Source organism: Hyaena hyaena, unplaced genomic scaffold (genome assembly GCF_003009895.1).
Source record: "Hyaena hyaena isolate Hyena2069 unplaced genomic scaffold, ASM300989v1 scaffold_279, whole genome shotgun sequence".
Classification (NCBI taxonomy): Eukaryota; Metazoa; Chordata; class Mammalia; order Carnivora; family Hyaenidae; genus Hyaena; species Hyaena hyaena.
In genome coordinates this window covers 1,358,825-1,375,594 of record NW_024080910.1, presented here as the reverse complement: position 1 = coordinate 1,375,594, position 16,770 = coordinate 1,358,825, and the positions used below count along the sequence as shown (strand labels likewise).

At 42.6% G+C, this 16,770-nt stretch overlaps 1 non-coding gene across 1 annotated transcript; it reads left to right on the top strand.

Moving 5' to 3' along the window:
* The first annotated feature begins 1,148 nt into the window (after nucleotides 1-1,148).
* On the top strand, nucleotides 1,149-1,255 carry LOC120241123. The gene has a single exon (XR_005530838.1). It is a non-coding gene; the product is annotated as a U6 spliceosomal RNA (small nuclear RNA).
* The last annotated feature ends 15,515 nt before the right edge of the window (nucleotides 1,256-16,770 follow it).

Below are 16,770 nucleotides of genomic sequence, written 5' to 3'. Positions count from 1 at the left end.
CTATGTTTGGTTAGAACCTTAAGCATTGGCCAAGTTGAACCACCTGAGAGCAAACATTTGTATCAGGTGCATTTTTACGTGGGGGTAAACATGGACTTTCATAATAAACCAAGCCAGGATGGAAATACTGCTTAATACTTCAGATTTAACTTTTTCAGTGCCTGCTGATACATAAAGGAGACCAGGATGCCTAGCAAATAGTCAGGCTATTGGTTTCTAAAACCAAATGATCAGTAGCTGGCAGTATGACCTTGCTTTCTACAAGGATGTTGTCCATAAAAGAGGGTTAAGTATTTCTGATTCAGGTATTACTGAGTTACAAAAAAGGAAAACTTCAGACGCTAGCTGAAATAAAAGGTTCACTGCAAGGGTATAGGAGGGAATCTCATTAAGGGCAGGAAACCACGTATAACCAGCCTACATGACCCTAGAACTGGAAAGTTCTCTCAGCCTCTCTGGAGTTCTCAAGGTCCCTTGTCGCTCCTTCTCTTAGGGAGCGTGCTCCCATGTACTGTCCCTCCCTGCAGTCCTGTTCTCTGGGCCAACTTGGGGTTTCTCTGCTCCAGGTGCCTTGTAGCTTTTGATCTACCTTGCGGGCTGGCTCTCTGCTGTTCCTTTCTTTGATCTTTCCAGACACCTCACCCATCTTCATCTTACAGATTCAGGCTCAGTGTTCACTTGGTTCAAGAGGATACCCTACTTCCTGGGGTTGAGGGAGTGAGTGGCCACTTGGTACAAATAGCATCCAGAGGTGGGTGGAGTCAGTCCCCAACAACGGGCTGAGAGGCTGTGATTGGCCAGCCTATCACATTTCTGCCTTCACAGGGTTTTGGGGTTATAGGTTTTATAATTCTGTAACCTTTATTGTTTCTGTTACAGTTACTGAGATGAGAGAGCATGCCTCTAAAGGTATTTGGATCATCTTTCCTAAGGGAGCCTTGTAAATTCCTGACCAAGAGCAACCAGGTGTTTTTCAAGGATTGAGAGCCACTTTGGGCATGTTGGAAGTGCAGTTCAGGCTACCGGCCACCAAGGGCACTGTTTGTTTTGTCCCTGGTTATTAAATTTCCATTTTCCTTTGCATAAATTTCTCATCATAACTCTGTTATAGGCTTTTGAAACACTTGGATAAAAATCAAAATACATGGGTGCTCGCTTCGGCAGCACATATACTAAAATTGGAACGATACAGAGAAGATTAGCATGGCCCCTGCGCAAGGATGACACGCAAATTCGTGAAGCGTTCCATATTTTTCTGAGCGAAATAAGTCAGGCAGAGAAGGACAAATATCATATGTGTGCACGTATAGAAGGACTAGGAGGAACTTAATTGAGGACCAATCGGGAGAAGAAGGGTGGAAATGGTGGGGGAAAGGGAGAGAGGCAAACCATGAGAGACTCTTGAATGCTGACAAAAACTGAGGACTGATGGATGTGGGGGGGAGGGGGGGATGGGCATGGAGGAGGGCACTTGTGGGGATGAGCACTGGGTGTTATGTGGAAACTAATTTGACAATAAACTATTTGTAAAAAAAAAAAAAAAAAAATCAAAATACATGGGAGCTTAAACGATACCTGAAACAGGGGTGTCTGGGTGGCTCAGTCGGTTAAGCCTCCAACTTCAGCTCAGGTCATGATCTCACGGTTAGTGGGTTGGAGCCCCGCGTCGGGCTGTGTGCTGACAGCTCACAGCCTGGAGCCTGTTTCAAATTCTGTGTCTCCCTCTCTCTCTGATTCTCCCCTGCTCATGCTGTCTCTCTCTCTCTCTCTCACTCAGAAATAAATAAAACATTAAAAAAATTTTTTTAAGATACCTGAAATATACGTTAGAAATAATTTCTGCAATTAAGATATATTTAAAATTTTCCAAATTTTCAACTTTTAATCGCCAACAAAGCAGGGACTAGATCCACTGCGAAGAGAGGAAAATATATGTGTCTCAAGCCTACTTCAGTCCTTTTAGACTTACAGTTAGTCCAGGATAATTTTAAATTGAGGATTCATAAGATACTGATCTTTAATGATCTTATTTTATCATTGTTGGGAAATTAAACTGCTTTGTAAGAAGGGGAACCCAAAGCTGCCTTGAGGGATCCAGCACATCGGAGACCTTTGATTTGCTGTCTTTGAGAGGCCTCCGTGTGATGGAGATGACACTGTTGCCTGCAGCACGGTAAGCCCCTGGAGAGAACCCCCCACCTTGTTTATATACTCTGCCCCTAAGAACTAGTAAAGATGAAAAAAGTAAAGCATCTGTGTGACACAATTCATCCTTGAATGGGAAGTTACCTGCCAGACACTGTCCAGTTGTTTTTCTTTCAATATCATTATGTGTTCTGGAGAGTTACAAAAGCCATGACATTTTTATTTCATTATAATTAGATGTATGGATGTTATAATTGTCTTATCCAAAAATGCTAAAATGAACTGAGTTTCAAAGAAAACTTGACCATAGGGGAAAGAAGGGGAAAAATAGTTGGGGAGAGGGGAGGGAGGCAAACCATAAGAAACTCTTGAATGCTCAGAACAAACTGAGGGGTGATGGGGATGAGGGTAGAGGGGAAGGGGGGTGATAAGCGTGGAGGTGGGCACTTGTGATGAGCACTGGGTGTTATATGGAAACCAACTTGACAATAAAATGTTTAAGAAAAAAAATAAAAAAAGAAAACTTGAGCCAAAGCTAAATTCACAGCAACTGAAGTTTTTCTAAATTGGTTTTAAGTACTTATTTACCCCAACAAGATTGTAATTACAGGATAATGATATCAATCATCATGATATTAGTACTTACTTTTCAAAACACATTTAACACATGACATTTGATTTTCATGTCAATACTACTCATAATTAAGGTGATACTTTTACAAACAGGAAACTCAGACATTTAAGTAATTTTTTTTTTAAAGAAGAGATGTTAGGATTTTTTTTAAGAGTGTTATTTTTTTTCTTTTTTTCTTTTTAAGATTCTTTAAATAATCTCTACACCCAACATGAGCTCAAACTCATGACCCCAAGATCAACAGTCACATGCTCTTCCAGCTGAACCAGCCAGTCATTCCTAAGTGATTTAAAAAAGATTTTTTTAATGTTTATTCATTTTTTGAGAGATAGAGCATGAGCAGGGCAGGGGCAGAAAGATGGGAGACAGAATCCAAAGCAGGCTCCAGGCTCTGAGCTGTCGGCACAAAGCCCGATGCGGGGCTCAAACCCATGAACTGCGAGACCATGACCTGAGCCAAAGTCAGATGCTTAACTGACTGAGCCAGGTGCCCCTAAGTGATTTTTTTAAAATGTCTTTAACATTTCTTATTTGAAAGATTAGTTTCTGGAACATATTTCTCAATTCCCCTCACTTCTTACTGCTCCATTAAAAAATAATATCTATTACTAAAGGGTAAAAGTTATCTATTTAGATTTCTTACGATGTGCTAGTTATTCCTTAAGCACTTTTCAGTGTTTAGACAAAAGTTTTAACTTCACGCGATCCTCCCAGCAATCTATAACATAGGTAGTATTGTTATCCTGGTTTTATAAATTAGGTAACCAGCTAGAGTTTGGTCAGAATATAACCTGACCAAAGTTACATTATAAGTGTCAACTTAAATAAAAAGGTAAACTGAGACAAGCTTGAATTTCCAGAAATCTAGTTTATGTGGGAATAGCCAAGGAATTGCAGTTTGGAAAATGCATGCTATTGCAAGCTCCAGGGAGTCTGTTGAGGGTTTGGGGTATTTATGGGCAAGGAGTAAAAGCCGGAGTTCAAAAAGCAAGGTCATGGATTTGAAGATGGGGAGAGAATCTTGGCAGGCGTTTGCTGGTCAGGAGGGAAGGCTCTGTCTTCTGTAAATTAGGCATTTCTAGGAAGTCAGGCCCTTAGTACTTAAGTTCCGTCCTGAAGCTCTTGAATGAGATTCTCCATTTCATACCCTCCTTTCTGCTGTAGACTGAAATCCTTTACAAGAGTGAGCAATGTGATGCCTATATTAATTCCTAAAATGAGAGCGGAAAAGTATTACCCAGAAGAAACTCCTCACTTTGTCATCCTCTTAGTCCACCCCGCACACCTTTGCCAGGACCTGTCACCGTGTGTCCTGCCTTCTCCCCTCTGACAGATGGACTACCCACACTGCTATGTGAAGAAAGTCCTCCCTCCAGCCTTTCACCCACACTGCATCGCGCCCCTACTGCCTCTTCAGAACACGGCCCCAGCATCCTCCCCTCACCCTTACCGGTCCCCCTGCCTACTGTATCATTTCCACCATTGGTTCAAAACAAAACAAAACAAAAAAAAAAAGAAAAACATCTTGCTTGACTCCACTTCCCTCACTATGTCTCTGTTTCCCCTCTTAGCAAAACTTTTTTAGAGTTGCCTATCCCCTCCCGCCCCCCATCTCCAGTTCTTGTTCCCTCTGCTGGCCCACCCCAGTGAAGTTTTTGGCCTCAACACTTCATCTGAGCAGCCTTTTCAAGGTGACCTTCATTCTCAGCCCTGATCTTACTTGGTTTGACAGAGCCACTTACGCTCCCCTCCCTGAAATCCTTCCTCACTTGTCCTCCCGGACAACACACAAAGGTTTTCCTTACTAACCTCTTCTGGCCTCCTCAGTCTTTTTGCAACTTACCTAGTTTCTCTTCCTCTTGTAGACCTTTAATGTCAGAGCTCTTTTCTACCCCTGTTATTGTCACAAAATCCTAGGGCTCTCAGAAATCTACCTGTTCGCTGATGATTCCTCATCTCCAGACACTGGTATCAAACTCCTATTCAGTACATCTCCTTGGTTATCTAAAGGGCATCTGAACCTCATCATATTCCAAGTTAGACTCCTGATCTTGTCCCCCTAAATTTGCTCCTTTCCCAAATTTATCCATCTTGGTAAATTAAATGGATACTCTATTCTTCCAGTGCTTGGGCCACACACTTGAGTCATCCTGGACAATTTACTGTCTCTTGTATCTCGCACCCCATCTGTCAGAAAGTCCTGTGGACTCTCTATTTTTAAAATATCCAGGAACGCCTAGGTGGCCCAGTTGGCTGAGCATCCAACTCATGATTTCAGCTCAGATCATGATCCCAGAGGTATACTGAGCTCCATGTTGGGCTCCACACTGAGTATGGAGCCTGCTTAAGATTCTCTCTGTCTTTCTGTCTCTCTCTCTCTCCCTCTGCCCCTGTTACCCACTCACACACTCTCTCTCTCACCAAACCTGTTATCACCCCATTACAAACCACTATTCTCTCTTGCCTCACCATCCTCCTTGACTTCCTACAGGTTCTTAGCACAGTAATCTGAGCGATCCAGTTAATAAGTCAAGTCAGGTCATGATACCTCCTAACCCAGACCCTCAAGTGGCTCCCCATGATATTCAAGATAAAAGCCAAAGTCCTTATAGTAATGACCTCTAAAGCCCTACAACATCCGGCCACAAGCTACCACTAGCCATGCTGTTTGTGTAATTCTCCAGACATGAACCAGCCTCAGGGCCTTTTCACTTGCTGTTCTGTTTGTGAAGTGCCCTTCCCCTGAAGGTGATCACCCTCACCTTTTTCAAGATTTTGTTCAAATGTCACTTCAGTGAAGCCTACCATAACCAATTCAAAATTGGAAAACATTTCTCCCTTCCCAATTTTCCATAGCATTTTCATCATCCAACATAACATTTACTCACATATTGTATTGTCTGTCACAGGTGCTAATCAAGAGTGAGGGAAATCTAGAATGGATGGTAGAAGAAAGAGCCCATGAGTTTCAGGTACTGCCTCCAGACCAGCTGCTGGGGCGGGGGGTTTGGGGGTTGGGGTGGGCTGTGAATTGTACCACAAAAGTTACAGTTGTCGCTGCTAGTTGATGGAGCTTGGGGTACTCTGCCGACATCTTCCAGGGTGGGTAGGGCCAGATGAGTTAAATAGAGATTTGATGGGAATTACCACTGCACTTTCTTTAGGTCTTAAAAGGTAGCACTAATTTCTGCCATTTGCCTTGGGATGTTTATAATTTGCAGTCTTATCCTCAGGAAGGGCATAGGCTTCAGAAGCTTCAGAGGCTCCCACTTGTCCTTCCCCAATATGATTGGTTTTATTCACAGGCCAAGGAACCAATGTATGCATGTGGGCATTTTGTCAACTTCCAAGAATTTTCTATTTCAATTATACATCAGGGACCAGGGACATAACCTCTGGATTGGTCCCTGGACTGAAGGCACCCACTACGAAGTTGACATGGACTAGGAGTCCATTTAGTATTACCTGGCCCCCATACACATCTACTCTGCCAGAACACCATGATTTGTATCATACTGGTTACCATTGTCAACTCAGACCTTGTGTCCAACAGTTCTCAAAGTCTTGGGCTATTTCCTTTCCCCAGCATATGGTTACCGAAGTAAGTATCTTTTGGCCCCTTTGAGAAGGACTGGGGTAGTCATTGTCATGCAGACATGCCAAGGTATTGCAGGGTACATATTCCTGAGGACCTGGCCTTCCCTTCAGTGAGAGGGCTCTGAGGCTGAAAATTAGTTCAGATCCAAAGCTTGTCAAAGAATTTTGACTTCTTATTGGCACAGCTGCCCTTAGCCTCCTCATGATCCTTTCTCTTGACTGTATAGATCAGCACATCTGAATCACCTGGAGGCATTGTTGAACTACAGACTGCTGGTCCCCATCCCCAGAGTTTCTAATCAAGTGAGTCCAGACTATAGCCTGAGAATTGGTGTTTCTTATAAATGTGTTGGTGATGTTGATGCCACTGGACTGGGGACCACACTTTGAGAATCAGTGGCACAGACTGATCTTGTCTCTAGAGACTCCAGCCATTTCCCTAGCTCTCTGCGCATCTGTCTCTCAGCCTGTGGGCCTGGCTTGCTGCTCAGTGAGATATTTGCTCCCACTTTGCTTCTGATGGTTAACATTGTCATTTGGCCTCTGTAGGGGCAGGGATTCAGTTGGGAGTGGTCAATATTCTCAGCAGCTGGGTTCAATGGGTGCAGAGGTCAGATCCTACCAGGCTTCTTCTGGCATCTGTCTCATGGCCAGGGCTAGTGAGGGGAGTGAGATTTGCCTCAGGCACAAAATTCATTGCCCCCCCCCAAAATATCAGCAAGATAACTAGTTTGATGCAATATTTTAAAAAATGAAAATGCAAAAAAATCCATGATATGAGCAAAATATCAAAATTTTAAAGTCAGGAATTAATGTTACTGATTTCTCCTTTTCCTTGGACTCCAATAAGGCTTAGCATGGCACTGTCTTCCCTCACTCAAATGTGGACTCCATGAGGTAAGCAGGGGTTTCTGTCTGTTTTACTCGCCGATGTGTCTCCAGTACTTTAGAAGAGTGCCAGGCACATAGCAGATGTTGAATAAATGAATACTTATTGAATGAGACATGTCAGACATTTGAGAGACGAATGACCATTTAACCTACATTTCCATTTTCTGCCTCTCTTTTTTTCCCTCAGTGTTTGTTTACTAGTCTTGACTGTACACAAGAAGCCACCTTCACCTTAGAGCCAGGAGACGTGGAGGGAGTTAGGTACAACTTGGGGGAAGTACCTGACAAAAATAGGATGTGTTTTATTTAAAAAGTCAATTTTTAGGTGTTTAAAAATATTTTCTTAATTGATTCCATCATCAGATCTAAGGGCTATATGTAGTGCATGTCACTGTACTAACCACACTATTAGTTGTCAGCTTACGTAATTGTGAGAAACGGTTTTCAGGACTTCTCTATTGATCCTAGAAAATTGCCCTGTCCCCCCACCCTAGTATAGATGGATTTAGAATTCCAGGGCCAAAAGTTGAACAGAAAACCTTGATTCAGAGGGAAAGTGTCACAGGCAGCAGTCTGCCCACCTACCCTGTGTTCTGTCCCTGTGAGACCTATCAGGAATCTGGGGTAGCACTGAGGTTGGTGCCGGTGTATGGAGAGAACCTTCTGGGTATGGGCTAGCTGCTGTTTTTGCACAAGGTGCTGGAAGAGCATGTGGCCGGAGCAGCTGGGCACTGACTCTGGTAAGTCCCCTCCTTACTGCAGGGCCTGCGGTCACCATGCCCTACCCTTTTTGCACCCACAACCAATTCTAACTTCTTTTTAGCCAGCGAAGGGAACTTGGGAGTCTTTGGGTTGGATAAGAATCTCAGGGCATTAAAAGCAACTCATTTCACCACAGAACAATTTAGATTGTTTGTGTCCTACCCAAGCTAGATGACAGAAGTCCCAAGCCTCCGCTCTCCATTGTTATTTCAAAACAAAACAAAATAAAAACAAGCCTGCCTCATACAAATTTAGACCTGGTGAAGGTACGCTTCTCATGATGAGCACTGAGTAGTGTATAGAATTATTGAAGCATGATATTATACATCTGAAACTAATATACTGTGTGTTAACTCTACTGGAGTTAAAAAAAAAAAAAAAAAAAAAAAACCACTTAGGCCTGAGACATTTCAGAAGCAAGTGAACTGAGTCTGGTTGTCGTGCCCTTCTTTGGAGCATGATCCATCAATGCAGCCTGCGGGGATGTTAATGGGGTTCCATCAAGCACAGAGAGATCTGAGAAGAGCATATGATGGTGAAGATATGGGAGGAGGAGGGGCGCCTGGGTGGCTCAGTCAGTTAAGCGACTGACTTCAGTTCAGGTCATGATCTTGCAGTTCATGGGTTCACACCCCACATCGGGCTCTTTGTTGATAGCTGGACCCTGGAGCCTGCTTCAGATTCCATGTCTGCCTCTCCCCTGCTCATTCTCTAACACACTCTCTTTCTCAAAAATAAATAAACATTTAAAAAAAATGTCTTAAAGGTATGGAAAGATGAGGGAACTGCCTAGTATTGAGCACCTAGTAGGTGTTAGGCATCATATTAGACTCTATATATGTGATAGGCATAATATTAGACTATATGTGATAGGCATCATATTAGACTCTGTATGTGTGATAGATTCATAGACCATTTATTTAGCTCTCACAGGAATTCTGTGAGAAAGGGTTCATTAACCCTGTTTATAGATGAAAACAGTCAGAAGGACTAAGTTAATTTTTCCAGAGCACAGGGCTCACCACTGGTGTCTGGTGGAGGAGGAACTGTTGTGTTGCAAAGCCAGTGCTCTGTCAACTACATGAGGGCAGCTCCCACAAGAAATGTGACTGTATCAGGGCAAGGCCAAAGTCATCTTCCATTTGGTCATTGTGCACTTCCAGAAAGAAAAGCGTGGCACAGCCCTTTCCTGGTGATCACTGAGCTGTGGCGAGGGTGCTGGGCTGAGGGCGGGTCTCCTCTCCCCTACAAGCAGACCTCAGCAGCTGCTCCGTGGTCCAAACAGGGGAGCCCTCAGTGCCTTTGCCTTGGTTCAGCACCTCGGAAACTGAGGAACACTGCCAGGTGGCCGTCCCGTGCACACGAAGCCAGGCCATTCACAGCGTGTTGGGCTTCGGGCACCATCCACATAGGGATGGCAAGGTGTGGCCCTGCCAAAGTTGCCTTTTTATTTTCATGAAATGTGTGCACATATTTTTTTCCATGGGGAAATTTTCCTCATTAAAAGGTTTTCAATTACTGGGCCCTGGACAACTGTCCTGAGGGGGATTTGTTCGTTTCCTGCACTTGCTTGCCTTGGACAATGAAATGATCGCTCTCACAAGTGAATAGCCTGGTGGCAGGGAATCTAGGTCAGCTTGTTCTTTCTGCCGCTCACACCGCTAGGGGGCATGAAGCACCTCTGATAGAGGAAGTAAAAAGGCTGGAATGTGTAAATTGTCCGGCAAAAGCTGGAGGCTTGCCTGCATTCAGCTCTCACTATGAAAACATTTCTTCCCAAACCAGTGTCATTGGGGCACTTCCAGCAGCCACACGGGCCACCTGAGGAGAATGGCGAAGGTGACTCAGGAGGCACACCATTTGGTCATTACAGAAAGCCTGCTCCATCTTCTGAAGACACTGAAAATGCCTACCTGAAGAACCAGGGTGTAACTGAACTTTGAAACCCTGTGAGCCATGAGATCAGAGTCCATTTCATAAAGGCTTATAATCTGAAAGAATTTGCTCTTATAATAATGTCATTTTGGGGGAGGCAGGGGGCAAGCAGTCAGACTCCAATTCCACAAGATCCTCAGAAAGATTTTGCAAATCAGAAGCTTTAAAAAAATTTCCAGAATCTCACACAAGCAATAGCCTGCATATTTGTATTGAGATATAATTGACATATAGTGTATAAGTATGAAATGTATAGCATGTTGATTTGATAATTTATATATTGCAGTAAGATTACCACTGTAATTCTAGCTAACACCTCCATCATGTCACATAATTATCTTTTTTTTACACTGAGAATGATTAAAATTTAGTTTCTTAGAAACTTTCAAATGTATAATACGGTGTTATTAACTATAATCATCATGTCATGCATTAGATCTCCAGAATTTATTCATCTTCTAACTGCAAGTTTGTGCCTTTTGACCAACATCTCTCCAATTCACCCCTCCCCCCAGCCCCTGGAAACCACCATTCAACTCTCTATTCCTACCAGTTCAGATTTTTTAGATTCCACATATAAGTAATATCATTATAATATTTGTCTTTCTCTATCTGGCTTATCTCACTTAGCGTGGTGCCCTCAAGGTCCATCCGTGTTGTCACAAATAGCAGGATGTCCTCCTTTCCCGTGGCCAAATAGCATTCCATTATCTATATAACATCGGACATCTTTATCCATTCATCTGTTGATGGACATTTTGGTTGTTTCTGTATCAGCTACTGTGAATACTGCTGCAGGAAAAAATGCAGGTATTTCTTCAAGATCCTGTTCTCATTTCCTCTGGGGCATACCTAGGTGGAATTGCTGCATCAGACAGAGCTCTGTTTGTAATTTCTCAAGGAGCCTCCATTCTGTCTTCCATAGTGGGTGCACCAGTTTGCATTCCTGCCAGTAGTGCACAAGGTCTCCCTTTTCTCCGCATCCTCACCAGCATTTATTTCTTGTCTTTTTGATAACAGCCATTCTAACAGGTGTGAGATGATATCTCATCATGGTTTTGATTTGCATTTCCCTGATGATTAGTGATGTTGAGCTCCTTCTCATATACTGTTGGCCATTTGTGTGTCTCCTTTGGAAAAATATCTATTCTGTTCCTCTGCCCTTTTTTTTTTTTAATCAGATTTTTTCTCTTTTATTACATTCTGAAATGATCTCCACAATAGGTCTAACGTACCATCTGTCACCAAACAAAATTATTACAATATTATTGACTATATTCCCTGTGCTATTTATTACATCTCCATGATGTAATATTCATTTTATAACTGGAACTTTATAGTTCTTAATTCCTTTCACTTATTGTGCCAACTGCTACTTATTACATCTCCATGATGTAATATTCATTTTATAACTGGAACTTTATACTTCTTAATTCCTTTCACTTATTGCGCCAACTGCCCCACCCCCTCCCAGGGGCTCACTCACTGCTCTCCCTGTCTCCCAAGGGAAGGATACTTGGTCTCTTCTTTCTCTAAGCTGTGCTGTCTTAGGGGGAAGGGTAATGTGAGCAAAGTTCCTCTTACCCACTGAAATGGATCCAAACTCTTTGTTTTGCTTTGTTTTGTTTTGTTTTCCTCCTCTAGACACTTGGGATTCTATATAGTCTCTCTTGTTTGTGGGTTATCTGCCCAAGTCAGCATTTTCCAGGTGCTCCCAGAATACAGTGTGGCAGTTGCACAGCCCATCCTGGGGTCTGTCTGCCTGTTGCCCAATGCACAGGTGGGTGAGACTCTCCCAGGTCCCTTGGTGTATGGTGACAGGCCCCACGACTCATGCAGAAGCAGAGTTGTGAATGGTTGCTAAACTTTAGATGTTAAAGGAGACAAAAATGAGGGACATCTTATGCTGCCATGTTGCTGATATCACTCCTCCCAGTAGCCTGCATATTGGCAGATCCATATTTAGCATCCATACAGGTGTGATAATGAAAAGAACATGAGATTGAGTGCCAGACAGAGCTGCTATTCACTAGCAGAGTACTCAATCTGAACATCAGCAAAACTGCAGAGTATCTCCTTTGCAGGATTGTTCAGCGTCAACAAATATTTATCAAAGAACTACTGTGTGCCAGACATTGTGCTAAGCCCTGTAGATCTGATAAATGATAACAGATATGGTTGGTCCCTGGCTCTTGCACATTACATTGTAATGAGGATCATATCAGCAGTAGGGACTTATCTAATGTGACTGTATCATGGCACTTAGCACATGTTACTTATTTTCTCCCATTCTTTCCTTCCTGTCTCTTCCTCCTCAAAAATATAGATTGTAGGGCCAGGTCAAGATTCCCCTAGGCAATGTGGGTTTCCAGAAACAAAGAGGAGATTCATTTATACTTTACTTTTTATCTGCTTTTACTTAGCACTTAGCTATTTGCCAGGCTGTGCTAAGCTTGAGGGATCTATAATGGATACTGTCATTTTATTCTGGCCACCATTATCTGATCCATCGTCCTTATTTGAGGAATTCCCCCACCTTCTCTGAACAGGCTGAACATATCAGCTACTCACCTTCTCAGTTTCTTTTGCATTCAGAGTATTGGTACGTTGAGGCTTAGCCAATAAGATGCACGCACCTTGGTGTAATTTGGGAGTCAGAGAGGCCTCAAAGGAAGCAGAAAGGAAGTAGAGAGGGTGGATAATCCATCAAGGGGGAGTGCTATGGCAGATACTGTAACAACCTCTAGCTTCTAGCAACAGTTGGCAATGCCAGTGGGAAAGCACTTGGTGGTATGGCTTTGAATGTGGCCCATGGCTGCTTTTCACACCTATTTTCAAGCTCAACTCTCTGATCTTCCTGCTGGTTCAGTGAGCCACCCAATCCCTTTCAGCAAAATCCTGTGTACTTAAATCAATACAGATAGGTTTTGTTTATGCAGCTAAGAACCCCAATTGACCCAACAGGAAAAACAAATAATATTTTGACCTCTGTCTCTTAGGAGCTCCATATACAAATGATTTCAATACAGTCCATGGAATGAAAGAAAGATAGGACACATTGAGGGCATCTACTATACTAGACAGTGAGAATCAGTAATGAACACACAGCATTGGTGACCACAAGGAATTCAGTCTATTGGGAAAAACAGATTCATCAACAGATAAAGGCGTAGCAGTGTTGTAAAGCTAAAGCTAGAGATTTGCACAGGATTGCCAAGTAGGCATACAGACCAGCTGAGGGCTGGTGGGAATGCCAAATAAAGAAGGCTTTGGTGAAGAGGATGCCTATATATATAATTTTTTTGAGAGAGTGTGTGCACATGTTCATGCACGCAAGCTGGGGAAAGGGGCAGAAGGAGTGAAAGATTAAATCTTTAGCATTCTAGGGGCGCCTGGGTGGCTTAGTCGGTTGAGCATCTGACTTTCGCTTGGGTCATGATCTCGCGGTTCGTGGGTTCGAGCTCCGGGTTGGGCTCTGTGCTGGCTGCCAGCTCAGAGCCTGGAGCCTGTTTCAGTCTGTGACTCCCTTTCTCTCTGACCCTCCCCTGCTCATGCTGTCTCTCTCTCTCTCTCCTAGAAATAAATAAAACACTAAAAAAAAAATAAAATAAATCTTTAGCAGTCTAGACACTTTAGCATGGAGCCCAACACAGGACTCGATCCCATGACCCTGGGATTATGACCCGAGCTGAAATCAAGAGTTAGATGCTCAACTGACTGAGCCACCAAGACACCCCCAAGGATGCTATATTTGAGCCATGTCTTCAAAGAAGAGTAAAAGGAAGTCAGACAAAGGTGGAGGAGCCTGGGAGAAAGAAGACATTCCCTTGTGCAAGAGCAAAGGCCCAGAGGAGAGATTCAACACAGGATGTATGCAATTACAAAGTTTGATGTCGCTAGAGCCACCATATTCCTAGTGAAGAATAAGAAAGTTGTCATGGGTACAGGACTGATGTGAAGTAAGAGTTGGGAAGAGCTGCCTAGAAGAATAGGAGATAGTGTGGACCAGAGATAAGGAAAAAGATTCAGGGGTGCAGAGGGCCCAGAAGAGAGTGGACACCAGGATATTTTAGTGGAACCAGCCCACATGCTCATTAGATGTTCTCCAGAAATATTTAGCTAGCAGTGTATAGCAGTAAAGAAGAACATTGGTTGAGAATTAGGATTTTGTTGTGAAAATGAATGCAGACATCTGAATATAGAACCCCTGATCTTGGACCGGAATTGTTCAGGTATATCTAGGCATGCATTTGCAACTTGCCTTTAGTTGAATGAAGGAGAAAATATAGAACAGGGAAAAAGAGGGTGGCAGGAATTAGACTTGACTGAAATCTGTGACATATGGCCCAAATCCATTTTACGCCCTAATGTAAGGGTTTTGAACATGTTTTGAATATGAAAGAAAACTATGATTATAAAATAAATTAAAAAGATAATCATCTCAATACACTGACCAGGAGGATTCAGATGTTCATCATATTTTTAAATTTTTTTTAAATTTTTTTTTTTTTTGAGAAAGACAGAGTGTGAGCAGGAAAAGAAGAGAGATAGACAGAGACACAGAATCTGAAGCAGGCTCCAGGCTCTGAGCTGTCAGCCCAGACCCTGACATGTGGCTTGAACTCACTAACCATGAGATCATGAACTGAGCTGAAGTTGGACGCCTAACCGACTGAGCCACCCAGGCATCCCTTGTCACATTTTTATAGTATATTGACATATCATTCATTTCCCCAATAAGGAAAATGTATAAGCACTTTTCAAACATTTTAAGGAAAAATCTTGAAATAATTATGCAAACAATTTACAAAGAGCTTTCAATGTATAAAACACTTATTTAATCTTTATAAAAGCCCTCTGAGGTAGGCATGATTATTTACACATTTTATAAATGGAACTGAAGGGCAGATAACTTACTTGACTTGCCCAAGGTCATGTGGGTGGCAGGTAGGAAAGCTAAGATGTGGGCCCAGACGGTCTATTCCAGGAATGGTGCCCTTATCCACACACTCTACTACCTGTCCTTGGAAATGCCACCTCTTCTTCATCGTTATAAACTGAACTGTGTTCCATTAAAATTCATATGTAGAATCCCTAACCTCCATACCTCAAAATATGCTTATATTTGGAGAAAGGGCCTTTAAAGGTTTGATTATGCTAAAATGAGTCCATTTGAGTGAGCCCTAATCCAATCTGACCATTGTCCTTAGAAAAAGAGGAAATTTTAGGGCACTTAGTGACTGAGTTGGTTAAGTGTCCAACTTCGGCTCAAGTCATGATCTCAGTTCCTGGATTTAAGCTGGCTCTATGCTGACAGCTGGGAGCCTGGAGCCTGCTTCAGATTCTGTGTCTCCCTCTCTCTCTCTGCCCCTCCCTTGCTCTCTCTCTCTCTCTCTCTCAAAAATAAATAAACACTAAAAAAATTTTTTTAAGAGAAAATTTCGACACAGACATGTACAGAGAGAAGCTGGTATGAGGATGCAGGGAGAGATGACCGTCTATAAGCCAAGGAGACAGGCCTCAGAAGACACCAGCCCTGCTAACATTTTGATCTCGAACTTCTAGCCTTCAGAACTCCAAGAAAATAAATTTCTGTTGTGTAAGCCATCCAATCTGCGGTATTTCTTTACAGCAGCCCGAGCAGACGATACCCTCATTGACTATCGCTTAAGAAGGAGCAGGAGAAGGGGATATAAATATATATAAATATAGATATAAATCTTTTAAGTGAACTACCCTCCTTATTCAAAATATGAAATATGCACATTTCATTAGTTAAGTGAAGCTTAAATGGATCATGTTTTAAACAAAGTAATCTGGAATTCACGTCTATAATGGGAGTAAAATAAAGCAGGAACAGTCTTCATTGATATTGAAGTAGTATCATAGACAGAAAAGGGCAGCTTAATTAAGGCCAAAGTGTGTTTGTTAATTAGCTGTCATCCTCTCCAGTGAGCCTACCAAGGGATGCCATAAACAATTAGGGAGCATGGATTTATTGACAGAAAGATGAGGTAAGCAGAGCATTAAGTGCACCGTGTTTCCTTAGAGGGCACAGGCCTTTCATTAATAATGAGTACTGTCTTTCCTCATGTCTTCTGAGTTTCCCACTACACTGGAATTACTGGTGTGAAACATGAGGCCTTCCAGTAGTTAGAGACAATTGAGTGATTCTTAGAAAGTATCGTATTTTATTTCCAGCGTATTTTATTTTCCTCAAATGAATTTTAACCCACATGTACCAACTACCTGCAAGGTGGCTCGGGAGCCTCCACTGTGTTCAGGATTCTGGAAAGTACTCATAGCAGAGGTCCTTTAGATGTCTGTTTCCTAAGAAATAAATCAGCAAGTGTCCCAGACACAAGTCTGAATTGTTTTAAGAGAGAAAGCCTTGTTTATAGATTTGAAAAAACTCCAACTTTGACCAGTTTGTAACATTTTCATCTCCTATTCCATCCTTTACAGTCGTGTGTTTTCTGTTTGAAAAGGTTTTTAGGGGCGCCTGGGTGGCTTAGTCGGTTAAGCCTCCGACTTTCCCTTAGGTCATGATCTCGCGGTTCGTGGGTTCGAGCCCCGCGTCGGGCTCTGTGCTGACTGCCGGCTCAGAGCCTGGAGCCTGTTTCAGTCTGTGACTCCCTCTCTCTCTGGCCCTCCCCTGCTCATGCTGTCTCTCTCTCTCTCTCTCCTAGAAATAAAAAAAAAAAAAAAAAAAAAAAAAGGTTTTTAAATGTTTAAAAGCATTTTTACAGAAATTATTGTTTCATTTCTGTCTACACCTGAGAGGTCTAGTTCTCTCTTTACCAACT